The sequence below is a fragment of the Lissotriton helveticus genome, chromosome 3_1 (assembly GCF_964261635.1).
Source record: "Lissotriton helveticus chromosome 3_1, aLisHel1.1, whole genome shotgun sequence".
Lineage (NCBI taxonomy): Eukaryota > Metazoa > Chordata > Amphibia > Caudata > Salamandridae > Lissotriton > Lissotriton helveticus.
This window is the reverse complement of record NC_136061.1, coordinates 494,273,130-494,300,072: the sequence shown is the minus strand read 5'-3', so window position 1 is coordinate 494,300,072 and position 26,943 is coordinate 494,273,130.

The window sequence follows — 26,943 nt, the reverse complement described above, 5'->3', positions numbered from 1 at the left end:
GATTTCTTTTTTCTTTTTTACAACAAACAGCCAAGTCCACTTTTAATAATTTCTTTTTTCTTTTTTACAACAAACATCCGACACGTGTTTCGTCTTATCCAAAAATACTTTTTCAAGTCTGTAATAGATACAAAATGCACATTTGTCTTAATTTGTACACATTGTGGGACCAGAAAAAAACAATAAAAAGTGCAATACTCTAGATTTTCCAAGAACTGTATCAATACAAACAAGTGATTTTCGCTTATCCAAATAAAAGATATAGATAATAGTAAGTATTGAGATACATAAGAGCCCCCATTTGAAAACCCAAAAAGAAGCAAATTCAAAGAAAGTTCAAAAACAGAAAGAAATCCCGAAACGAAGTAGAAAAGGCACACCAAAAACAAAGATGTGTCAAAATAGATAATGTTATCATTGTGAGTAGTAAATTCCACATCAACTGGAAGAGATGAGATATTGGGAACAAAACTGAAACCTAAAAGAAGAATGTGTCTAAATAGAGGATTATTTTCTGTAAACAAAACACCCACCCTATTGATCAAATTTCAAACTGGATTGCGCTTTTCCACCTCCAATATCAAAGACGCCAACCGTAACCAGGCTAGACACAATGCTGGGGTTGACCTACTCCATGAATCAAAAAAGGATCAAATGTACGCCAGTTAATTCGACCATTCTGGCTGAAGCTGCACTCCAACTTTTTAACATCCAAAAATCAATGGCTGCCGGGTACACTACCTACTGGGAGCACTATATGGGAACACTGCTAAAAGAACTTGCAAACAATGTTGCCCCAAAAGTTAATCCTCACAAAGAGTGCAGCAAAAACAACCTAAAGAAAGAACAGAGAGTACAACTAAAGAAACTAAAAAGTTCAGTAAACTTGACATTACGGAAGTTGAGATCAGCCCCTAACAATATCAGCCTACAAGCAAAGCTGAAACATCAAAGGGCTATGCTTAATCGAACAAAATGGAATACCAAAAAAGACGTTGAAAGTGAGGTCTGGGCAAAACTACTATACAATATAAAAACTAACAACAGAGACCGCTTCTGGCAATCTGTGAATGGAATCATGCACCCACAGCACAAAGAATTATGGCCAGTGTGAAGTACTACACAGCTCTGGCTGCTTGCCCAGGAGGAGAATCTCCGTCTTGTCTCCATTTAATTTCAACTGGTTAGTTGTCATCCAGTTGAAGATGTTCAAAAGGCCCTCTTTAAGGAGAGACGAAGATGATATCTGGGGTTCAGACAAAGAGAAGACAATCTGAGAATCGTCTGCATACGACATGAAGGTAAGTCCCGCTTTTTCCACAAGGTCTGCTAAGGGTTTAAGATAGAGATTAAAGAAAAGCGGGCTAAGGATGGAACCTTGTGGTACTCCATGGGGGGAATTGAAATGTCCAGAGCATGCAGCAGTCGAAGCTATTTGGTATGTCCGTTGGCTCAAAAAGGATCTAATCCATTGCAGAGCAGGTCCACCGATTCCATTTTTTTCCAGCAAGGTAAGTAACTTTTTGTGCGACACAGTGTCAAAGGCTGCGCTTAAGTCAAGTAGAACAAGCGCAACCGTCTGACCATCGTCGAGAAGTTTCCTAATAATTTCAGAGATACCCAATAGGGCAGTTTCCGTGGAGAAACCTACTCGAAAACCTGACTGGGTAGGGTGAAGAAGGGCATTTTCCTCTGAGAAACGAGATAAGGCTGAGTGCACATGTCTTTCCAGACATTTGGAAAAGGCTGGGAGGAGTGAAATAGGCCTATAAATGGCCAATATGTCTGGATCTGCTGTAGGTTTTTTCAGGAGTGGAGTCACTATGGCATGTTTCCATACGGTGGGTACTGTGGAAAGCTCTAGAGATGAGTTTAAAGTGTCTGCAATAATTTCAAGGGCGGGTGCGTCCAGTAACTTAATTATGTTAATGGGAATAGGATCCTGTGGAGAGCCAGATTTAATCGTTTTCATAATGGAAATAAGGGTATCAGTTGTAATAGGTGGCCATTTTTGGAGGGTCTGGTTTACGGTCGGAGTAGACTCCCACTCTTCCTTCGAGGCAGTGTCTGGGTTGTTCCCATCTATCTCAGTGATTAGTTTTTCAATTTTATCAGAGAAAAATTGGGCTAAGTCCTGACACTGCTTCTCGTTCAGAGGACGCGATGGGGCAGTAGTTTGTGCTCCAGCGAGATCTTTAACTGTGTTAAACAGTATTTTAGCTTTATTTGCAGCTCCCGTAATGGTGTTAGCTACATATGTGGCACGTGCTTTTTTGCATGCAGTGTGGTAAAGATTTCTAGCCGTATCATCTCTGTTTTTTTAATCCGGAACGAAATCTTGTCGCCACCCTCTTTCAAGTGCCTTGCATTTAGCTTTTTCTTCCTTAAGTGAGTCATTAAACCATGGGGCCGGAGGACGATGAATATTCCTCTTGGTATTAGGGGTGGGTAAACAGGACTCTGCTGCATTTGTAAGCCATTGTTGAGTGGCCATCGCAATACTATCCATAGTTTGGTTTTTGTTAGGTGGGTGCATGCTAAGTTCTGCATTAAGTTTGGAGATGTCTAGGGATTTCCAATTTTTCTTTAGTAAGGGCAATAGCCTGGTTTGGTCAGTGGAAGCACTAAGTGCTTTAAGCTTGAATTTGATTAAAAAATGGTCTGACCAACATACAGGGGTGGTATCCAGCCAGGTAAGTTGGGGGCGATTTGAAAATAAGGGGTCAAGTAGATGTCCTGCCCTATGGGTAGGCCCTGAGTTTATGAGATGAATATTAAGTGCCATGAGATCTTCCAACAAATCGACACATGTCGTATTTAATTTGTCTTCTAGATGAAGATTTAAATCTCCAATGATGGAGAAGTTTTTGGATACTAAAAGGAAAGGGGTAATATGATTGGCCAATTCAGCTGCCCATTTAGTACCGTTTCCGGGAGGTCGGTACACTAAGATGCCTGACAATGTAAAATTGGGATTGAGGCAGATTTTAAAAGATGCAGCTTCACACTCAGGGATTACTACTGGCTCAAATGTGCATTTAAATTTTTTATTATAGACAATAGCGATTCCGCCCCCCATTTTGCGAGTTCTATCCATCCTGACAATCGCGTAGTTCGGAGGAAGGGCCATGGCTACATCAGGGCCAGACCCTGTATGTAGCCAGGTTTCTGTGAGAAACAGAGCGCTGGGTTTATCGTCCATTAGCAAATCAAAGATATCTAACCTATGCATAGGCAAGGAGCGACAGTTAATACTATAAAACAGGTAATTATCGTTAGTAGAGAGGGGCTGCTTTACTTGCTTCCTGCGTCTAGTTCTACGAGGGGGGTAGGGTTGAATAGATGAAATTGTACAACTGCAATGGGGACAGGTAGTTGTTTCCGAGTCGGGGATATCGAGCAAAATGCAATTTTCGTTTGGCGTAGGCGCAGAGCTTTTATTTGGACGGATGACATTACCTGTATAGGGCTGAGTTGAGGGACATTGCCATTCGCCCTGTGGCCCGTCCTGGCATGGACGGGCACAGACGGGCTGTTCTTTGGCGTGTCTTCGGCGCGGGATTGACGCGAGCGCTGCGCGTCCCCGCTGCGCGTGTTAGGCATCTGAGTGTTTTGTAGGGGCTGCGCTATCACTCAGCACCGCCTCCCCACCCTCTAACCAATCACTGCCCGGCACCGGGAAAGAGCCCGGAAGTAGGTAGCGCCCTGCACCCTCCACAACAAACAAGCCTAACGCTTGCGGTGAACCGGGGTAGCAGGGGCGGCAAGTATCGCCACAGAAAGGTTAGTAAAGTGCAATCGTGGTTTTAAAAGAGCAAGTTAAAACACAGTGCATAAATTCACATACAATATTTTAAAAGGTCGCGCTTGGTGTAATTTTTAAAATCAATTCACACAGAGCGTCATCATCATCCAGGTCGCGCTAGGAGCAGTAACGAATGCGCGTGTCTTTAGAGTTGTGCCCCGAGCGGACCTCCACAAGGGTATCCCCCAAAATAAGTTCTATCGTGAGGGTAAATGTATTGAATTGTTCTAGTTTGAAGGGAATGTATCAAAAGGGGATGTGGCTTCGGCAGGTTTGGGTTGCTGGAGTGGGTGGGGGAGGAGGAGGAAAGGGTTCTGTTCGTATTAAGAGACCAAGAAAGTTGAGAAATGTCGAAATGCTGTGTCTTCTGGGGCATGGAACTGTTGGATCAGATGTATGCACTTGCATTGCAATGGGTTATGATTTCGATCCTGGTTACTGCTTGATCCTCGCTGGCCCGACATGGCCTTATCAATGACCCAGGAAATTAGACATACCGATAGAACACACCTAAACTTCCTAACGTGGAATGTGACAGGCTTCACACAACCAAAGAAAATAAGACCAGTGTTTGCCTATCTAAACAGATGGGAAATAGATGTGGCTATATTGCAGGAGACACACGTTGCACCTAACACACATCAACATATAGGTAAACGATGGGCGGAGTCGTCTTACACTGCTTCATATTCCTCCAATTCGAGGGGAGTGTTCACTCTGATCCGTAAGGGTGTGAACTTCAAGTCACATCGAGTGGTACAGGACCCCAATGGTAGATATGTGATAGTCTCCGGCACATTACACGGGCAACACATAACACTCCTTAACGTATACGGTCCAAATATAGATGCGCCTGAGTTTTTTCAAGAGGTATGGGGGCACTTACAGGCATTCGTAAACACGCATATCATATGTGGGGGAGACTGGAACGTAACTTTGGTGGACAGGCTGGATCGGTCCCCTAACTCCTCAGAACAGCACAAACAAGCAAGGACGAAATTAGGACACATGTTGTCGGATCTGTCATTAACTGATATATGGAGAAAACTACACATTGACACACCGGGGGCCACCCACATCTCAGCGATCCACAGTAGTTGGTCACGCCTGGACTACTGGCTAGGCACAGATAGCGTTGCCTTATGGACACAAGAAGTACAAGTCCTACCGAGAACACTGTCAGATCACAACCCTGTCTTATTGAAACTCATGCTACCGGATTATGCACCACCCCCGTTTCAATGGAGGTTCAATTCCCGTGCCCTCATTGATAATGTTTACGCAGACACCATCAAAAAAGCGATTAAGGAATATTTTCAGATAAATGCACCAGTGGTCGAAGATTCAAGCCTACTGTGGGAAGCCTTTAAGGCCACGATAAGGGGCGTCTGCATAGGCACCACTATAGGCATATTAAAAGACATTAGACGGCAGATTGCGCGCTGCGAAACACGCATGAAGGAGATAGAACTAGCCTTTGAAGCCACACAGGATATCGCACTATTAGAAGAACTGCGCCAATTGCACACAGAACATCAAACATTTGTAGACAATGAAATAAAATACCTAGATCGTAAGCACACCGCTAGATCCTTTGGTGAAGGGGGCAGACCAGGAGGCATACTGGCGAGGAAAATATGCGAAGGGAAGGGACATTCACCCATACTGCGCGTTAAGTCGGGGGACGGGACTCCGCAGACACAAGCCGCAGGCATTCTGAATAGCTTTGTCGACACATATGGTAAACTTTACAAATCACAACCAATAGCGTCGAAAGAGGAGATTCTTAGATATCTGGATGATGTGGCAATAGGCTGGTTATCAGATGGTCAGAGAGAATATCTGGCGATGCCTATCACGGTAGAGGAGGTGACTGAAGTGATCAAATCACTCCCCAACGGGAAAGCACCTGGCCCCGACGGATACACTAATGAATTTTATAAACATTACTATGATCTGCTTGCGCCTTACATGGTAGAGATGTTTGGGGCATCTTTTGAGCAGGCCATACTACTGCCCACACTCCGCGAGGCAGTGATCATCGCCCTTTTAAAACCCTCCAAAGACCCGGAAGAATGTGACTCCTATAGACCACTATCGCTCATCAATGTGGATTCAAAAATTCTAGCGAAATTGTTGGCTGTTCGACTGTTTCCATTGATGACGAAATTGGTACTCCCAGATCAGGCAGGATTTATCCCCACAAGGTCGACTTCCCACAATACCAGGTCATTGTTTGCCCTGTCCCACTATCTTCAACCATCAGTGAAAGCCGTAGCGGTCATGCTCGATGCCGCAAAGGCATTTGACTCCATTGAGTGGAGTTATATAATTACCATTTTGAACAGAATGGGTTTCCCCAAATGTTTTGTTCAATGGGTTTCATTGATATACACCAAACCATGTGCTCGGGTCCGTATAAATGGCTACGTGTCTGAGGTCTTTAAAGTGGAACGCGGTACTAGGCAAGGTTGCCCTCTATCGCCATTACTTTTCGCGCAGGCACTCGAACCTTTGGCCTGCTTAGTACGACAAAACTACAAACCGTCAGCCCTGAGGTTCAATTCGAGACCACTGCATATATCGCTGTACGCGGACGATATGTTGCTGTATGTTCGCGATCCTACCACACATCTCAATAGGCTGCTAAGAGAATACATCAGATTTGGGGGTCACTCGGGGCTGGCAATTAACTGGTCCAAATCTTATATCATCCCTCTAACAGATACAACCACTCCCTTTGACACTGAATTTTCACTGGAATGGCAGCGAGATCCCATACGATACCTAGGTGTAATGTACCATAGGGACCCGGAGGAAGTTATGTGATCTAACTATGGGTCAGCGATATCCAAATTGGAAGACAAGGTACAGCGCTGGATACAACTACCACTGTCTTTGGCGGATCGTATAGCGATCGTAAAAATGAATATCTTGCCTAAAATGTTGTACCTTTTTAACAACATTCCCATCACACCCCCTGGGGAGGTTTTTCGACGCATAAAATCGCTTGCACTGAAGCTCATATGGGCAGGCAAACAGGCCCGTATAGATCTTCAAACCCTAACTCTTCCATATATTCGTGGTGGATTCGGGGTGCCAGATTTTCTCTTATATTATTTATGTGCCCAGGCGCAATATGCGATTTATTGGTACCATGAGATACCATACCTCACTCACACAGCCATTGAAGAGGGAGACGCAGATCCAATTCCTTTAACAGCGATCATATCTCATGTCAGACAGCCCCTACATGCTCAAGACATCAACACCATGGACACCACAGTGAAAGCCTGGCGGAAACTAGGACATTTGGCGCACAAGCTCCCGCTGTACGCGCCTGCAAGGCCATTACATCACCACCAGGCGTTGTCAGTAACAGGCGAAAAAATGGGTATGTCACTGTTACAGAGAGCAGGCATAGACAGAATGGGGGATTTGTTTCGAGAGGGCACATTTCTGGACATTGAGAACCTAACGTATATCCAAAATAAATTGCCTATGTTCCACTTCACGTACTATAGATTGACACGCGCGTTGAAAGAACTTTACCCTACATTCCCCAAGGAACCAGACAGTTTAACCACACTACAGCTGATTACCACAACCCAGGACCTATCGCACTTAGTGTCGAGGCTATACTCCACAGCACAGGCCGAAATAGCACATACCACCGACAAGGCTAAAGCATGATGGAACATGTCACTAGAAGATCCTTTAACTGATAAAGAGTGGCAACAAACGTGCGCACTAACACAAATACTCACCTCTAATGGTAACTTAAGAATTATACACTATAAATTTATTCATCAGGCGTATTACACACCTGAACGTATGCTTAAGTTCGGGTTACAAGACGATGATAGGTGCAAAAGATGTGGTAGAGAAGGCGCAGGCTTCGCGCAGTTAGCCTGGTCCTGCTCTAAGATACAAGAATACTGGGTGGAAATCACTAACACGCTTACTATTATGTTGGAGGTGGAGGTGGAGTGCACAATACGAACATGTCTGCTGGGAATTGTACCACAAATCACAGCCACCAAACGCAAATTTTGTGTGATATCCTTGCTACTGGCTAAACGACAGATTGCACAATGTTGGCACAGTAGGAAAGTACAATGTTGGCACAGTAGGAAAGTACCTAAGAAATCTACATGGTTGCATGACATGTCCAGTTGTCGAGACAAGTTATTAGCATATGAGGAAGACCTCCCTGCAAGATCTAGGCCCAAGGACATTTGGGGTTACTTAACGGACTATTTGAACACACTGGATACGGACACGGATGTATGAACTATCCATATTTATGGTAGTGTACAGGGTGATACTATGTAGAGGTTGTGTCTTCCTGCTCGATTGGAAATGCAGGGGGGGAATCGAAATGCTTGCAGTGTTACCATGTCCTTATTATGTTGGTCTCTATTTTAGGACTCTAAGTTGAGTTATCTGTCTACTGTTGGACATCTACGAAATTACAAAAAATGTAAGACTCAAGGTAATGCGTTGCACCGCCAGTCCTACCGAGATCGGATGAAGGGCTGTATAACGCCGTGTGATAATACTGTTGCCTTCTTGTTGCTTATAGTTCATCGTTACTACCTCGCAGCCGGCCCCAGGGTTGTAGGCTCATGGCCGTGTATGATTGGCTAAGAATAATAAAGGTCTTAAAAAAAAAAAAAGCCAATAGCAGATCTATTTGGCTTTCTCAATGATTTCTTTGCCAGGTTGCACAGCTGCGTGGCTGCTCTGCAGCATGGTTGAAGGTAAACAAAAAAAGATATAAATCGACAAGCGTTGACTGTGTCATAGCACTTTTTTTTCACTTTTAGCCATGCTGCACAGCCGCTGTGTTGCTGTGCAGCATGGCTAAAAAAACATTGGCAAAGCCAATAGATCTCGGATAGGCGAGACCTACTGGCTTTGCCAAAGCTTGTTTAATTTTAATTCCTCTGGTATAATATTTATGTAATGAGACCTTTAGCTGTACCGTTTTAACCTTTATATAAAATGTCTTATAAAGTTGTTTTTAGTTATTTTTATTGTGTACGGAAAGGCCACGGACTGAGTGAATGCTAATAAAATTGGAGTGCCAGTCACTTGCAGCGTACCCTGGCATGTGTGACAGTGATTTATACACTGCTTGCTAGCTTTGGGCACCGTGAGTGGTAATGTGATGCTACGGTCAGCAGCTTTAGAGTGTGTCAGGTTCCCTTGGGGTGGCGTTGAGGGAATAATACTACAAGATGTTGTCAGGGCCAGTCCCAGGTCAAGGCAAGGCTAGGCTGTGCCAGTGATGACCCACTGAGGAACACGGGGAAACTGTTCGTGCTTTGCTTAGACCCTACGGAAAACACTTGCAACGGCGCTGCATTCGAATAGAATGTTACAATAGTGAGAATAATTAACAACAGCCATGACGTCACTTCTGGAGCTGCTTCGAAATGTGTCATACAACAGTCCTATATCAGCAATTCGACTTTTAAAGTCATAAATTCCACGTTACCCGTGTGTACTTGCCTGTTGAAACTGAATCATTAGAGCCAAAGAGCGTCAAATAAGATTCAGTAAAGAAGTCACTTATAAGTTTGCTTTCTGCAAAAACAGGCCAAACTGTTACTTGCTAATAGTGTACTATTCAATGTGATTATCAAGGTCCCACTGATGGAAATAGAGGAAGACACAACACATAGAAGAAATGCAGGATGCTTTCATGCCGTGTGTTTATAAAGTCTGGAACTTTGGTTTTAGAAAACGATTTAGGGGATTCAGCCGCCTTATACCTGAGCATCAAATTGGTATTCAGACGACGGATACAATATGCTGTTCAGTGCACCTCAATGGAAATGCACTGTGCATGTATTTATTTCACTACAGCACCGAGAAATGAAGTTGCACGCTGTAGTGAGAATGATTGAGCATCGTGCATATTGTGCCACTTGCAGAAACTGATGACACTTTGCAAGTACTATGTCACTCTCCAATGTTTTGAATCCGTGTAAAACATGTTTTACTACCTAAACATGCAGTGCCTCATTTACGAGGTTTTAATGCAGGGCAGCACTGCAAGGAATCTTGCAGAACTGCCCTACGTCAAAAGAAAAGGGCAGGAATGCGCCTTACCTATGAGGTACAACTGCAACAGATGATGGACGGAACGCTAAATGATTCAAACATTCTACCCCAGTCAAGAGATCTGGGTTAAATCCATTGTTCTTTTGCCCACTGCGCCACCCCAGTTTGGACACAGCATATGCAAATTAGTCTTGACCCTGTGCCTCATGGGAACAGTCCAGACCGAACTGCCAAGTCAGGTCCTCCCTGGACCGGAAACAAGCATCCTGGGACCGGTTTCGAGGTATGTAACCCTTCATCAGCCAGGGCAAAAGAACGATTCCGTCCATCATTTGTTGCAGAAACACTTTTCGCTCTAAGTGGGATGGGTATGCCCAGACGTGGGTCCTTTGCTCACTGTGCTACTGGATTCAAGCCAGCCTGGCTGATGAATTGGTGACATACCCCGAAACAAGTCCCAGGATGCTTGTTTGTAGACAACATGAGACTCTCTAAATTTTTCACCATTGAAAGAGCCACTGCGGCCTCGGCCCCCGCCGAGTCCAGGCTCTCCACCTAGAGCGTTTATAGCTCACCTGTTCAATCATAGAGACAGAGATATTATTCTCCAACACATTCGTCTCTATGTCCCGCCGAAGTACGAAGATCGGGGCAATCCAAATATTGCCTGATTACACCAGGAAAGTTCAAGAGCTTCGTAATGGTGTTTTGGGGCTCAAACGGCACCTACTGGAACATAACATCAACTATAGCTTCCTGTTCCCTGCAAAACTTTAAGTACAGTACAAAGACAAGGTCCATTTCTATGAGACGCCACTAGAGGTGGTGGACTGGATGGAGTCAATAGGCCTGGCGGAGCCAGACCAGAATTAAGGATGGCGAGAACAGCAGTCATGTTGACGGCCGCAGCATGAGCAGTGCCGAGATGGCACAGAACAGAGCCAGGTTGGGCCCAATCCTGGTCGACACGGATGGAACACTGAGGACTGAATTGGCACCATACAACTCCAGAATCAATTTTCCCCTCTCTGCCTGGTGCAAGAAACGCAATCACAGACAGAGGGAACCCCTGAATGATAAAAAGGGCAGGAGTGTTCTGGTGCTGGATGGAGGTCCAAGATGAAGGACAAGCAACAGTAAAAGTACTATGAGTGAGAAACTGGCACGGAGGGATGATGCATGGTGATGGGAGGACATAAGGATTTTGCCAGATCCTTTGAAAGGTTCAAGATATGGGGGTGGGCACACATGATGAATTTATAATTAGGAGGATGCTATGCTGTGTGGCTCCGCCACAAGGACTTTATGGGACTTCCCAGTGGCCTTTCCACGTTAGAGTTCTATCGGGCTGAATGGTCTGGCCGGGTACCACGGGGCCCGGCGACTTGGCCTCACTGTAAAATTTACATACGTAGATTGTATTTCTATTGAGTTTGGGCTTTTTGATATTGAGTCAATTGGGCTAGTATTATTCAGCTAAGGTGCAAGGGAGGGGGAAGGGCAAGAGGTGTGGGGTGGAGCCCCAAGTCCTTAGGCCACTGTTGGTGCAGAAGGAATGCAGATCTACTGCTTATGAGCATGGGGAGGGGAAAGTTGCCGGAATTGTTGTATTAGGGGCACGTTAATAACCAGCAGTCATTCCAGAAGCACTCACAAACAGAGGAAGAAATGTAGAAATGTTGCAGTTGGGTCTCGTTTTCGGCAAGAACTTACTATGAGAGTCAATCAGATGCCCTGGGAAAATCCAGTGACTTGATGGATAAGGAAATTACATACAAAATTATAAAATGGAATGTCCGGGACCTTTTTTGTTTTAAGCGCAACCATATATTTGCTTACATGAAACTCTATGGGTTTTCAATAGCTTTCTTGCAGGAAACGCACCTGTGGGGCGATTGTCTCAAGTATGTTCAAAGATGCTGGAAGGGCCCGATATACGAGACGTGCTACTCATGGTTTTCCAGGTGTACATTGGTGTGGGTGGCACTGGGGGTCCCTTTTAAAATGTTAAGAACCAAACTAGATCCTCACTGCAGGTTTGTATTGGTGGAAGACACATTAGACGGTCATCATATGTGTCTACTCAATATATATGCACCTACCAACGATGATGGGGAGTTCCTGGGGTTAACTCTGTCAGGCCCAGCTTAACCCTGACACTGAATTACTGATAGCGCAGATTATAATTGCGCCTTCAAGGGCACTCTAGACAGGTTCCCACTGAGACCACACGCCAAACCCAAGGTGAGGGAGGCCATGAGGGAAATGCAATTTAATTATGGTCTAGTAGACATTTGGGGGCACCGACATCCTCACCAAAAAACCTATTCCTGCCATACACTGGCAACGCACACATATAGTAGGCTAGACTACTTTTTCATGCAAGCAGAGACCAAACATAGAGTGGGCGAAGCACAATATTTGGTCCGATACCTGTCTGACCACTTCCCCTTACTGATAGACTACACCTTGAGCAGAACCCGTTCCAAGATACTATTATGGAGGATTAATGTGGAAGCATTGGTGGACCCGGTATATAAAGCGGCATTAGACACAGAGCTGTGTGGGTACCAATTGTAAGACAACAAACACTAGGGCAACAGAATGGAATGCAATAAAAGTGGTAATAAGGGGGGTGTGCTTGGCAACAGAGGCGGGAGTCCGAAAAGTGTTAGAGGGTGATTTGCAGGGGCAAGAGAGTAAGTTGTCCGTGCTAGAATCCACACTTCCCACAAATGTAGAGCGCCTCCAGGGATGGATGGAACAGAGACAAAAGATAGGAGAGCTATCGGATTGGCTGGACAAATTTGGCCAGAATAACAGCAGAAAGCGCTGGTATACAGAGGGGAACAAATTGGGCTGGATATTGGCATGACTTGTAAAGATGGAAACACAACGTAAGCCAATATTGGCAATAAGAGACCCGGGAACGCAGACTATGAAATATACTCAGTCCAAGATAAATGCTGTTTTTGTAGAACATCTCAAGATAGCATATACTAAGCCCCAACTAAAGACACCAGCCTCAACAAGGGAGTAATTCCTATAGGGGTTTGCAATGCCCTGCTTAGATCAGGATGCCCAGGAAGCCCTGAGCACCCCATTAAATAAACAGGAAGTAATGAGGGCGATTCAACAAATGAAATCTTCAAAGTCCCCGGGAACTGATGGTCTGGTGGCCAAATTCTACAAGCAGTTCCCAGATATATTAGCAGACAGTCTGCTTGAGACTTTAGCAGAGGCACAAGAGAAAAAAGAAATACTGAGCTCCATGCGGGAAGCAATCATAGTGCTGATCCCCAAGGCAGGGAAAGACCCCACGTCACTGACCTTGTATAGGCCCATATCCATGTCAAATGTGGATCTGAAACTCGTAAGCCACGTTTTGGCTTCCAGATTGCTCCAGTATCTGCCCCAGATTATTCATGAAGACCAATCAGGGTTCATACCCCATAGGACATCCTGCGAAACATGCGGCTCCTGGCTATTCGGTTACGCAGTCCCTGTAAGGGAGACAGGGGGAAAGCACCTTGGCCTTCCTGGATATAGAACAGGCGTTTGACTCGGTCAGGTGGGACTATATCTGCTGGTACTTAAAAAATTGGGACTAGGACAGCAATTCATCGAATGGGTTCAACTGCTCTATACAAAGCCGACGGCTAGGGTCCGTACAGGACGCTATGTCTCTGAAAGTATTGGGCTCCAGAGAGGGACACAGCAGGGGTGCCCCCTCTCTCCGCTAATTTTCGCAATAGCAATGGAGCCGCTTGCCTGCCATTTGAGAAAGACTCTTAGAGCACACGGCATAACGGACTATTTGAGCATGTAGTGTCACTATATGCAGCTGATGCCTTGGTGTATTTAAATTCCCAGATGCGGTCTACTGTAATATTAATTAATGTGCTCAATAGATTTGGGCTAGCCTCGGGACTAAAGATCAACAAGTCTAAATCGCAGCGATACCCGATCACGTGTCCTGAAGGGGACGAAGTGGCCCGGCTTCCACAACTGGAGCTCCCCTTGGAATCGGAAACCGTACGATACCTAGGCATAAATATTGCCGAAGACAGGGATCAGTTTTATGATCTGACATTGGGAAGGATAATAAGGGGACTGAATGGAAGTGTGAACTTCTGGAACACCCTAAAGTTGTCCCTTATGGGTAAAGCAGGCTTAATAAAAATGGTGGTGTTGCCCAGATGCCTTTCAGTTATGCAGGGATCCTTTTATGAGATCCAGCGCAAGGTCTTCAAATAACTGGAAATGCTGCTGACATCCTTGTTATGGAATGGAAAGCGCTGCAGGGTTAGTTTAGAGGTGATGAAATGGCAATGGGACAGAGGGGGGCTGGAAATCCCAGATCTGGAGCTCTATTACCTGGCATCGCAGCTACAGCACGCAATACCGTGGCTTGACACAGACTCCTCATGGAAGAGGACCCTATTGAAGGGTACCTACGGGAATCAGAAACTAATGGCGACCCTACTCATGAAAGGGAGGGGCGTGCCAGCACTTCCCGTCCCCCCTTTCCCTGGTACGACTAATGGCAAACGTGTGGGAGAGAACGGTAACAACGGTTAACAAAAGGAAGTCCTACGCACCGTAGGCATATGTCTGGGGAATACCACAGTTTGCCAAGGTAGAGCAGGCAATGACCACCGAAAAATGGAGAGATGGAGGCTGCCTAATGTTGGCGGACCTATACCCAGAAGATAGGTTCATAACCTACCGGGATACAGTAGAAATTTGATCTAGGGGCCGGACAATTGCTGCAATATTCCAAAATAGAAGCCACTGCCAGAGAACTCTGGACGACCTTCCCGGAGGCCCCAGCACATTCACACAATGCACACAACTGCAATGGCGGAAGGGCGGAAGTTTGTGACCCACCTACACAGTGTACCGAGGGAGGATAGACAAGAAAAGCCCCTAAAAACTGAAGAAGGATGGCAGGACGATATCGACCACCCATTAACGCAGTCAGATTGGAAGAAAATCCACGAGGGAGTCCGTAGAGTGTCCATAGGGCCAGGTTTAAAGTAATACAATACAATATAATACACATGATGTACCTATCCCCCAGAGGACTGCACACGATTAACGCATCAAGAGACCACCATTGCTCTAGATGCAGGTGTACACAAGCTAATGTTGTGCATATGGTCTGGCAGTGTCCCCATATACAAGAATACTGGATTGAAGTACTAGAGCAACTCAATAGGGTGACAGGATGGATGGTAGCACTGAAGATAACAATGTGCCTTATGGGACTGATACCGAGCAATCCCAAGCGTAAAATGACTAGATGTTTTCTGATATTGGGATTCACAATAGCAGAGACAAATTACAATTCTATGCCTGTCTGCACAGGGCCCATCCATTGATAAATGGAAGTCAGATCTGAAGGAATGGGCGACTGCAGAGGAGGATCACATGAGGAAAACTAGACACAATGACGTATTATTAACCTGGGGAATGATGATACAGGAGATGGCAGCCACACCCCAGTCATCTCAAGTGGTCCAACGGGATACAGGGGACTCCATAAGACAAGAAGTACGAGCTGAGGACATGAAGTTGACTCCTGAGAACTAACATATTGTATGATGTCAATTGTCACATTGTATCTGTCGGAAGGATATATAAAATATCAGTCATACAATGGGACGTGATTGTTGCCTACGTGATGAAACAATAAAGACATTTGTTTTAAAAGAACTTGCACGCCTCTGTGCAGAGTGTTGTTGACTTGCAAGTCAGACTGAACAGACTAAATTGACTATAACTGGCACCTTCCCCATGCACTGCTGATACCCTATCATGTTACATCACTTTTAACATATTAATACATAGCATTCATACCAACATGCATGACATCTCAAACGACATATTTTATGGGAAGACTACGCATGGTAGAGGGCTGAATTATAGCTAAATTTGTCTGGCTGGCAGGTTGACGGCATTCTCTCTGCTGGTGTGCGAGTTACAGTAAGTTTTGGGCAGCGTGCAAATTAATACTTAGAATTATAACTATAAAGTTAAAACTATAACTTTTGATTTTCTAATGTTTGAGTAGTTTAGGTTGGTTTTGTATGGAAATAATAAATTACGTTTTATAAAAATATATATAAATATAAAAAAAATATATATATATATATTTACAAGGCCATGAAAATCAATGTAAAGTGGCTTTGTGTGGCCTTGTAAATATGCTGCGGCACATTGCGCCACTGGGGAGTCAAAACCGTGATGCTCTGGCGATGCAAAAGTGCCGCTAGGGACCCTGTAAATGAGGCCCATAGAGACTACTGCTGTTTTGGAATAGCAAAAAGAACAATTGATGGACAGAATGCTGAACAATGTCAAGCATTCATCCCAGTACAGAGACCTGGACCTAAATCTATCCATTGTATTGCTCCCCATGTCATTTCAGTTCAAACCCAGCCATATGCAAATCAGTCTTGAACCTGCTCCCGATGGATACAGCTCTAACTGAACTGCCAGGCCAGGTCCTCCCTGAACCAGAAACAAGCATCCTGGGACTGGTTTCGGGGTATCACCCCATATCAGCCAGGCTAGCTTGACTCCAGTGGCATGGAGAGCATGGGACTCACGTCTGGGCATATCCGTCTCACTCGGGGTGACAAATGCAAGAAGAACAATTGATGGACAGAATGCTGAACAGTGTCAAACATTCACCCAGGTACAGAGATCTGGGCCTAAATCGATCGTTTTTTTGCTCCCATTGACATTCCAGTTGAAACCCAGCCATATGCAAATCAGTCATACTAGTATAGAGATCTGGGCCCAGGATGCTTGTTTCTGGTGAAGGGAGGACCCTGCTCGGCAGTTCAGTCTTGACTGTTACCATGAGGAGCAGGGTCAAGACTGATTTGAATATGGCTGGTTTTAAACTAGGATGGCATGGTGAGCAAAAGAATAATGGATTTTACCCAGATCTCTTCACTGATGATGTTTTATTTGCTCCATATTCCGTCCATCATTTCTGTGCAGTTTGCTTTCTGGAGAAGCCAGCATCTGTGCTAGTTTTGCTCCACAACAGTTGAGGAGCAGATTCTCAAAGCTGTGTGGTTGGGAAGCTCCCATCAAACCCTCTCATCTGGCTCACCTATTTATTTAATCATACAAGTTTTTTAAATTGCGCTGATCCCCATTAAGGGCGTCAGCGCATATTGCATGGCCAAAACAGAACGTACCAAAGAAGCATTTGTGTTTTCCACCTTGGGAATGTATTAAAGTGAAGTGACAGGAAGATGGTCTCTCAAAGCTGTAGATTGCCACTTGGCCTCTATCATACATTGTGCCACCAGCACTTCCCAAGGGCTGGGCGCTGCCAGAGGGGATGAATAAACGCCGGAGTGGCTGGTCCTGGCACTCCGCTACCACACTAAGGGCCAGATGTAGGTGGCCCAATACCAGTCGGTAACGGCCAAAATTACCGAATTTCGGCCGTTACCGACCGGTATTGGGCATTTGGGATGTCGGTGGCTACATTTCAGATTTGGTGATTTACTGAATCGGTATTTTTTTTTTTTTTTTTAATATTTTTATTGTTGCATTGCAATATTCATTTTGATATGTATCGACATGGAATAGTGTGGCTTCAACATTCAGCCATAATCAATCATTACTGCAACTTACATTTTCTATTTGTACAACTAAGAACTAAAAACGCTGTTGCATGGATACTTGGCATCAGTTCGTACACTCATCATTACATTGTTTATTAGCTAAGCAGTAGTATAGGCTAAACATGTTATGATTCTTATGAACTATAGCCCCGTCCGGTGAACAAGAGTGTTTTGGTTTACCCATTGTGTGTATCCTATCTACTTCCCCCCCAACCTTATTCCTCATCTTCATCCTCTCCCGAACTATCTACGTCTATTTCCTCTGGTAGTGGCGCGCATATATCCCCCCTATAGGTGTTCCAGGGTAGCCATAATTTATTCCACTTGCGTGGGTTAGACCTTTGTTCATACACCGCCCTCTCCGTCACCATAGTTATGTCCATGTTCCTACACCATTGGGCCAGGGTAGGTGTTTCCGCTGCTCCCCATTTTTGCGCTATGTCGCGCTTCGCCAACATCATACCGACTCCTACCCATCGCCTCCCATATGCCGTCAAATCATTTGGGCCCCATATGTTGAGTAGGCAAAGCCTGGGGTCCGGTGTAATGGGTAGTTGTAGAGTTTGAGCCATAGTGCGTGTTATTCTCTGCCAGTATATCATGATTTGTGGGCACTCCCAAAGAGTATGGAACAGGGTGCCTTGTGCTCCGCATCGGCGCAGGCAATACGGATGTTCAGCTCTATGTATTTTGTGAAGCATAGTACGTGTATAGTAGACTCTATGCAGTATCTTAAACTGCACCAGTCTAACTGAATCGGTATTTTAAGGAATCGGTAAATTACCGATTCCTTAAAATACTGAATCGGTAAATTACCGAATCTGAAATGTAGGGAGCACTCAAATGAGTGCATTGCACAGTTAAGGATTCGGTATTTGCCACCAAAAAAAGGTTGGTGGTAAATATCAAAAACCTCAATAAAAAGCAATTTTGTGCTTTTTTTTACTGTGCCATGTGGCAGACATGTATGTGTGCCACAAGTGCACCCGTGCACTATTCAGGGGTGCAACAGGGTGTCAATGTGACACCCTGCCACCCTTGAACATGATCCCCCTATTACCGAATCGGTATTTACCGAATCGGTAATTCCCAATCATTCCGATGGCCCATAGGAATGAATTGGAATTACTGATTCAATAAATACAGAATCGGTATGTACCAATTCGGTAAATACCAAATCGGTAATTCCGAATCCTACCGATTCGGTAAAATGTACCGAATAATTAGCTACATCCCATTTACAGATTCTGAAATACCGAATCAGTAAAATTGGTATTTTAGAATCGGTAAAATAGGATTACCTACATCTGGCCCTAAGTATGTGTCTGTGTGTCCGTTATTTCAAGCACCTGAATACGTGTGTCCTATCTTCACATTGGAGCCAAGAGGGCTCAACATTGGCGACAAGGACGGTCTTGCCCGCGTTGGAGCTGTTAGTGAGAACTTGACCATGGTGCGAGCCTGCTGTGCGACTCAGTGATGGCTGCTGCTCCTGCAGGAGGGACAGCACAGCCTGCCCCTTCTCCCTGTGATGCCTCTGGCAAACCACAATCTGAGAGGGCCAAGTGCCTGGAGGTCCTGAGAGAGAGAATAAAAAAAAACAGAAGGAAAAAAAAGGGTCCGAAAACACCAAAAGAGATGGGAAAATGGAAAAAAGAACAAAAAGGCAAATTGACTCTACAATACAGTAGGCCACTGAATGGATTGGCAATAGGATTAATGCTGTGCTGTGGAAAAGGTCATTTGCTGCTGCATTGAGGCTTCCTCAGTTGCTTTGCATACCTAAAGACGTACCAGGCCTCCACCCTTTCTGCTCCCAAGCTAAGTTGTACACATGTCAGTCCCCGGCACCAAAGCGCTCAGGAGGTGAGGAAAATCAGTAACTGCCGATGCTTCTGCCCAGGTCCGGCAGTGGTGAAAGGCCTTCCGGCCAAAGAGTGCCTCGTACAATGTCTCAGCAGCAACGGGATCCACCCCCACCACCACCTGCTCCATATACCCACTCATCTGTCATGGCACTGCTGCCATTCAGTGAGCTAATGCCATTCAGTGAGCTAATGCCATTCAGTGAGCTAATGCCATTCAGTGAGCTAATGGACCCAACAACAGCCTCACTTGCGCTCTTGGTTCAGAAGGTCACAGCACTACTTCCATACCATACTTCCATACCACACGAGATCATTGCTGTTTCACTTTTCAGGGGCAAAGCTGTGTCAACTGTTCGAAAACCTACTCAACCTGGGATGATGATGTGGACTTTGATACTGCCGTTGCAGCTTTTAACCGACACTTCGAACCTCAGCTAAACCCAGACTACGACTGGTTTTAGCTGCGACAAGCACGGCAGATGGAGGATGAGTCCATCAACATCTACGCACAAACTGGCGAGCATGTGTATCAATACTGACCTGCTCAACGAGATCAGAGCGCAACTGATACAGGGCTGCAGGTTGCCAGTCCTGTGACTGCTCATCCTAAGCCAACCAGGGACCACTCTCGATGCTATCCTGGTTCTGGCAAGGTCGAATGAGTTGGTGAATAGCCAGGATCTACGAGGGCCCATTTCTATATCACAGAAGGCGACACCAGCACCCTCCTCGGATGCCATATGGTTTAAAAATCTGGTACTCGTTTTCTTCGCGAAGCAGATCCATGAGTCACATGTGTGGTGATCATGCAGGAGTTTACCCAACTGTTTGAAGTGCAGCTCAAGATCACAAAGGAGTGGCTCCACATTGATGATATTCATGAGGCCCACAGTGCTCCGTCACTAAAGAGTATCCTTCCACCTGTGCTCCTTGGTGGAAGAGAAACTACGGAAACTGGAGCAGCAGGGTATGATCAAGAAAGTCACTAGGCCCACACCCTGGGTATCACCCCTTCTAATCGCGCCCATGCCTACGCAGGTCCATTTGGCTTTATGTAGAAATGTGCCTCCCAAACAAGGTCATTCGGCTTGTAGGGCATATCACCCCAACAATGGACGACATTGTGGCAGACCTGAATGCTGCACAATGGTTCTCCAAACTTGACCTCAGTGCCGGCTACCACCAGCTGGAGCTGGCTCCCGCCAGTCGATATATAATGAGGTTATTGATGCACATGGGCCTCAGAAGGTACAGGTTCTTGAACTTTGGCATCTCCTTGGCCATTGAAGTGTTTCATAACACCACCCATGAAAGTCTTTCCAGCCTTGTGGGTGTCTTAAACATAAGGCTCGATTTTTTTCTGGTACCCTAGAAAACACCATATGCAGCTCCGAGCAACGCTATGAAGATTGGAAGACTATGGCCTAACACTCCATGGATCGCCCAGATATGGTGATTTGCCAGGTGAATGATGACCTGCTGGCAGATGCAAGACAAAACTTGTTTTGGATGCTAGCCCTGTAGGACGCGGCGCTGTCTTTTTGCAGGAAAAGAGTAACAGGTTTGTAGGTCCCAATCGCGTATTTAAGCAGAACTATTTTGGACACAGAGGTTGGATGTGCTGAGATAGAGCAGGAGGTACTGGAAATCCCATGGGTCTGCAGGCATTTCCAACTGCACTTGTGTGGCCAGCAGTTCAAAGTTGTCACGGACCACAAGCCTCTTGTCCAACTCTGTGCTGGAACATCTTGACATGCCCCTTGCAGCATCGAGGGGTGGGCAGTACAGCTGCAGCCGTATTCCTTATAAATAGTGTAGTGCCGCAGAATTAATTGCCTGGCTGAGTACCTGTCTTTCCACCCCCAGGAGCAGCTGTGAGGAACACTAGGAGGCTGAAGCATTTGTAGAGATGGTTGTACTTGAAGCATGTGCCAGGGTTCTGTTGATTCGAAGAAATTACTGACACAACCATGACAAATATGAGTTTGTCTGAGGTCAAGGAAGCACTCTTTCGAAGCAGTAACATCATTTTCTGGATGGGGTCATATCACTACAGCCCACTGATCAAAGAACCATGACCCACTCCCACTCCAGTGGCGCTGCCTCTCCCGTGCTCCCCGCCGGCCCTGTGCCCGCGGCGGCCACCGGTGCTGGTCGGTGACTGCCTCCTCCCTTTCTGTTGGTGCACCCGCCCCTCGGCACTCCCCCCTGATGTTATTATGTGTGTCCCCCTTTGAGGGGAGGACCTCTGTGTAGTGGAGCTGTGATCTCAACCTTTGAGTATTTCCGCTCGCTGTAAGATATAGTCTACTAGTTACCAAATGCTTGACTTGATTTGTACTCTGTCGTTTTGTGCTGCTATGTTGCACAGTGTAATGTGTCTCACTTGAATTCCCTCAATAAAGGTTTTTGAAAAAGAAAAAAAAAAGAATCATGACCCAGCTCAGGAGGGTCAGGAATGAGCTGAGCACCAGGGGCCTCATTTATGAGGCCTTGCGTCAGTTTTGCGCTTCTGATGCATCACTTTTTGTGACGCATCGGCGGCGTAAAACATGCCTCCTGTTGTGCTCTATTTACAAAGTGACGCATCTAAGCAGATGCGTCACTTTGTAAACCCCTGCGCTACATTATACCTGCGTCAGGTATAATGTATGCAGGGGGGGCGTTTCCCCGCAAAAAGCTTCGTAGAAGTGACGCAGTGAAATCTATGAGATTTCACTGCGTCACTTCTAGGACACTGTTGCGTCAAAATCTTGCGCCTGCCTCACAGCAGGCGTAAGAATGACGCAAGCCCTTTCACATGGGGCTTGCCCCATGTGAAAGGAAGCATTGCTGGGGTTGCGTCACTTTTGTGACACACTCCAGCAATGCGTCACTTTTGCGCTTACAGATACGTCAGAAATGCTGACGTATCTGTAACTCCTTGCGACATGATGTGTCATACATTAAATACGACGCATCAGGTATGTCGCAAGGAGTGCGCACTGAGAAGTGACGCATCACTGCTTTCACGCAGCAATGCGTCATTTCTCATAAATGAGGCCCCAGGATGAAGGACTTCTAATAAGAGGAAAGTGTAATATAGTGCCCCAATGCCTAACGACAATGGTTGACTTGGCCCATCAAGATCTCTAAGGGGTGGTGAAGACCAAAGCACGATTGCGAGATGAGGTCTTGTTCCCAGGGATGGACACCATGGTAGTGGAAAAGGTACAGGGTTATCTTTCCTGCACGATCACTAGCGGGGAACCCCATCCTTCTGTAATAACCGAGGAACCATGCCTAAGACCCTGGTCCCGAATCAACATGTAATTTGGAAGATTCCTTGATGGGCGACTTAGGGCAGTGGTAGCAGACAGTCATATGAACTGTTACAATCCACTGCATTTTCAAAAGTAAAATCAGTCCAAGAGAAAGTCTTTCCTATGCTAGGGCTTTGACAAAGTCAAGACAAACAATGGCCCCCATTCTAAAGGTAGGAGTACCAGTGGTACCTGCTATTGCTCTACATTATGCATTGGAAGGGGACTCCCACAGTGGCCCCAGCCGAACGAGGAGGTGAAACGTTTCATGCTCGCAATGAATGGAGCACTCCGCATAGGCGTGGAGCAGGACGAGGATGCAGAATGCTGCCTCCACCCGTTCCTGCAGGCATATTGGCAGACTCCGCATAGCACCACAAACTGTGCCCCCATGGATTTAGTACTCCAGAGGTCCACTAGGTCCAGCCTCCCAACCGGGCCCAACTTGCAGCCAGCGACTCTTGATCTGCAAGTGACTTAAGAGAAAAGGAGGGACAACAACAACTGAACCAGTAGGGCCTGACGTGCCGCTGTCCCAGTGCTATCAGTGGGCAATCAAGTGATTATGTGGGATCGCTACCCAGGGTGTAAGTTCATTACGCCGTTTGAGAGTGAAGTCTGGAGAATAGTATACCTCCAGGGGACCATGGTCACTGTACAGCAAGGCCAATCAACCGTAGCCTGGAAAGGGTCCTGGTTCAAGCGAGTGCCGCCTTCACTCAAGGAGCAAAGCCATGATTTGGTGGAACAGGATAAGAGGTTGGCTGAGGGGGAGGTGGCAGCTGGCCATAGGGCTGATGGCGCAGGAAGCACCCCTCACAACCTGCAGGGCACGTCATTAACTGCCCATCCTGTTCCCACTAGTGATCATCAGAACTCAGGTGCCACTGTTGCTCCACACACTGGTGTCAACCCCGGCTTAGTGAGAGAGATGATGGGGCTGGGGCCAGAGGTATGCTCTTCGCCCCAACCCAGCCCAGAGCCAGCAGCTCTGAGACTATGTGTGTATAGTGTACATTTAGTTTGGTTTTCCTCTCATAAAATATGGGTGTGATGTAGAATGCCACCTGGCTTCTACCATCTGTTGTGTCACCAGCACACCCCAAGGCCCGGACGCGGCCTGAGGGGATAAATAAGTGCCAGAGCAACTGATCATGGCCCTCCGGCTACCACACTAAGAATGTATTTGTGTCCGTCATTCCAAACACCTGAATAGGTGTGGCCTAACTTCACGACAGAGCCACGAGGGCTCAACAAGTCGCTTGACTAGTGGCTTTAAGGATCTGAGCTGAACTCTGCCTCCAGTCAACTGCGCTGGTGAAAAATGTTTTACTACAGTGTTTCTCTTTTACTACTAGTAGCCTATTAAATAGCGTCAGTTTAGAATGCCAAGTAGTAGAGGCGGTTTTACTGTAGAGAGCATGCTCTGGTTTTAACTCCTTCTAAAGTGAACTCGGAACACCAAAATTAATAATGCAGGAAATAGGTACATTATAGAAGGGGTAGAAGAGGAATAGCTTGAAATATGAGGTCTTCGGTTACGGGCAGGCAAGGGCTCTTCTGTGGTGTGGAAAGGTGTGGGGAAGTACCACTCCAGCTTGGTACTGCTGGAACAGCTGAATGATAGGTCAAGTTCGCCTATCCAGAGCCCAATAAAAACCTCAATAGCACATAACCTTGTGTCTCTCCATTGTGGCAGTTGTCCCTTGCAAGAAATCCATGTCCAAGTGGTCTTCACCCTCAAGCGTGTTCTGCCTTTACATACCAGTACCGCACTGCATCATTGGGAGAGTGATTGTGTGTTGGTGTTTAATATGTTACACAGTCACTTCAAAATGGCAGCTGAGGTGGAAAGGCAGAAAATACAGGGTTGGAAGACCGAAAGAAGAGGGTGGAATAGGTGTGACATAAAGGTATGCATCTGGTAGTGAATGGCCTAAGGAGAGAGAAGGGCATTGAAGGAGATAGGATGGAGGAATCTACAAGGCTACAAGAATAGTGTTGAATGGAGAGAGGTGTTCTAAATGTAGTTGGGCAAGGAGAGCCTATGCAGATATTTTTATGTCTAATATTGCAAGCAGATGGGGACAGCTAATTTTTCAACATTTATGGACCAAGTTGAGGTGCTATGCTTGCACCTCAACTTGCATAAGATACTCTCAGCTAGGACATCGTTCCATTGCCGAAAGATACACAGGTTCTCCTCTGCATTTATGAAGCATATTCGGTATTACTATAGGGGGCCGAGTGGAAGGGGTCGGATGTGTTCATCATAATTGAAACCCTGCAAATATTCACTATATAAATGAGACACCAAAACAATCACCGCAAAAATGTGCGTTCTGTGATGCTTGGATTCATAGACAGTTATGGTCATTCTCCCACAGCGCAGACATCCCTAACAGCAGTCTTAAACGTACAGATGGCAAGTATTTCAGCCATATGACCTCTAGGCCAATCAGAATCATTCAAACAATGCAATGGATTGAGGAATTTTAATGAAACAATGGCTGGCTAGTCTTTCCCTGATGTCTTCTCGTCCCACGGGCTATGCATACTGTAAATGCTTCGTTGACACAGAAATGTTAGGTATGTATGTGTGGAGCGGTGAATGTGTCATCAGTGGATAGAGATGTACTTTCCATGCAAGGAAGCAGCTGAATGTAAATGTGACAAGTTCACTGAAAGTTCAAATTCGCTCACTGGTGACCTGTATTTTAGGGCCGACGGAAATCTATCAAATGAACGATTTACAGAAGATCAGGATGGTTTTTCATTTTACTCAGTATGACCACGAAAAGTGTGGCTTTTCAGAATAATTATCAATTTTTCGACTGACAGCCAATTAGATACTCAATTACAAAATTGTAGTACATGACATTTTAAAATCATCGATTTGATGCCGTCTATGTGATAAGTTAGATCTGAGCAACTAAATATCTGGTGCACGGGTATATGACTCAAAAGAGATTTGGCTTTTGCGTCAATGAAAATATGTTGAGGGCCCCCTTTGCTACAAAATGACGCAGCGCAGCACATGGCAGCAAGTTAATATGCTGCGTCATTTCAAAAGCACAGATGTGGTCGTATTTACAACAATAAGACGCATCTGTGTGCTTTCCGCTGCGCTGGCACACAAGTGGCTGTCATGCTCCAGAGCAGGCAACCTGGCTTCATGTTGCGAGGGTCACTCCCTGGAGTAGCTGTTGTGCTTCATAAATGCCTCAGTAATAATAATGATCTGCACCACAGAGTGCTTCTGACCTCTGCTCTACAGGGCTCATTATGATGGTGGGCAGACATTATTCCTCCCGCCATCATAACGGTGCTGAGACCACCCGCCAGACGTGCGGTGATCCCACCAGTGCAATTAGATGCTCCTGCCAGTATGGCAGGCGCATCCTGGCCTTTTAACATTGCGGACGGTGCTGCTGGCTGCAGCACCATCCACAATGTCCAAAGAGCATGCACAGCATTTCCCTGCCCCACTTGGCAGGCACCACGCAGTGCCTGCCTTTTGGTGCATGGAACTGCAGGGGGTACCATGGGTACCCCCCTTGTGCACCTCCCGCCACACACAGAGGGGGCACAAAACGGGCCCCCCAAAGCCAGTCTCCGCCTGTCTTTTTGCGGTGGGATATTCGCCGCAAAAAGACAAATGTAAGGGCTTACCATAATCACTAATGCGGGGCCTGCATTGCACTGCCGCAATATTGCCTGGGTCAAGGTTCCTCAAGGTGGGTGGAAAAGGACCGCCTTACGGAACCATGGCGGACGGACGGAACCATTGTGATTTTCACCACCATCCTAATTTGGCAGTGGGAATTTTCAGTATGATGGCAGAAGGACCGCCACCGCTGGCCCGGAGGTGGTGGTCCTTCCGCCATCATAATGAGCCCCTCAGATCTGCACTAAAACAGGTATCACTTGGCTACATTTCAGTTTATTTTAGAGAAGAGTTTAGCCTACAAAATGCTATATAGTATTTTTCCTACTTCACAATGGAGATGCTGGGAGCTGTCCTAGAAATGGAGTGAAATTTGCAAATCGGTCTATGCAATTTTCCATACTTTGGATATATTTCTTTAATGCTGGTTATTGCGTTCATTATATTGAGTTTATCTTGGGGTAAACAAATGAAAATGAAACTACATTTAAGACTTCGCATTAAAGCATTCCGCCTTTTTGCACTGTTTGATTCTCAATAAAAGTGTTCACAATTGATATTAGCAACCATATTTTAT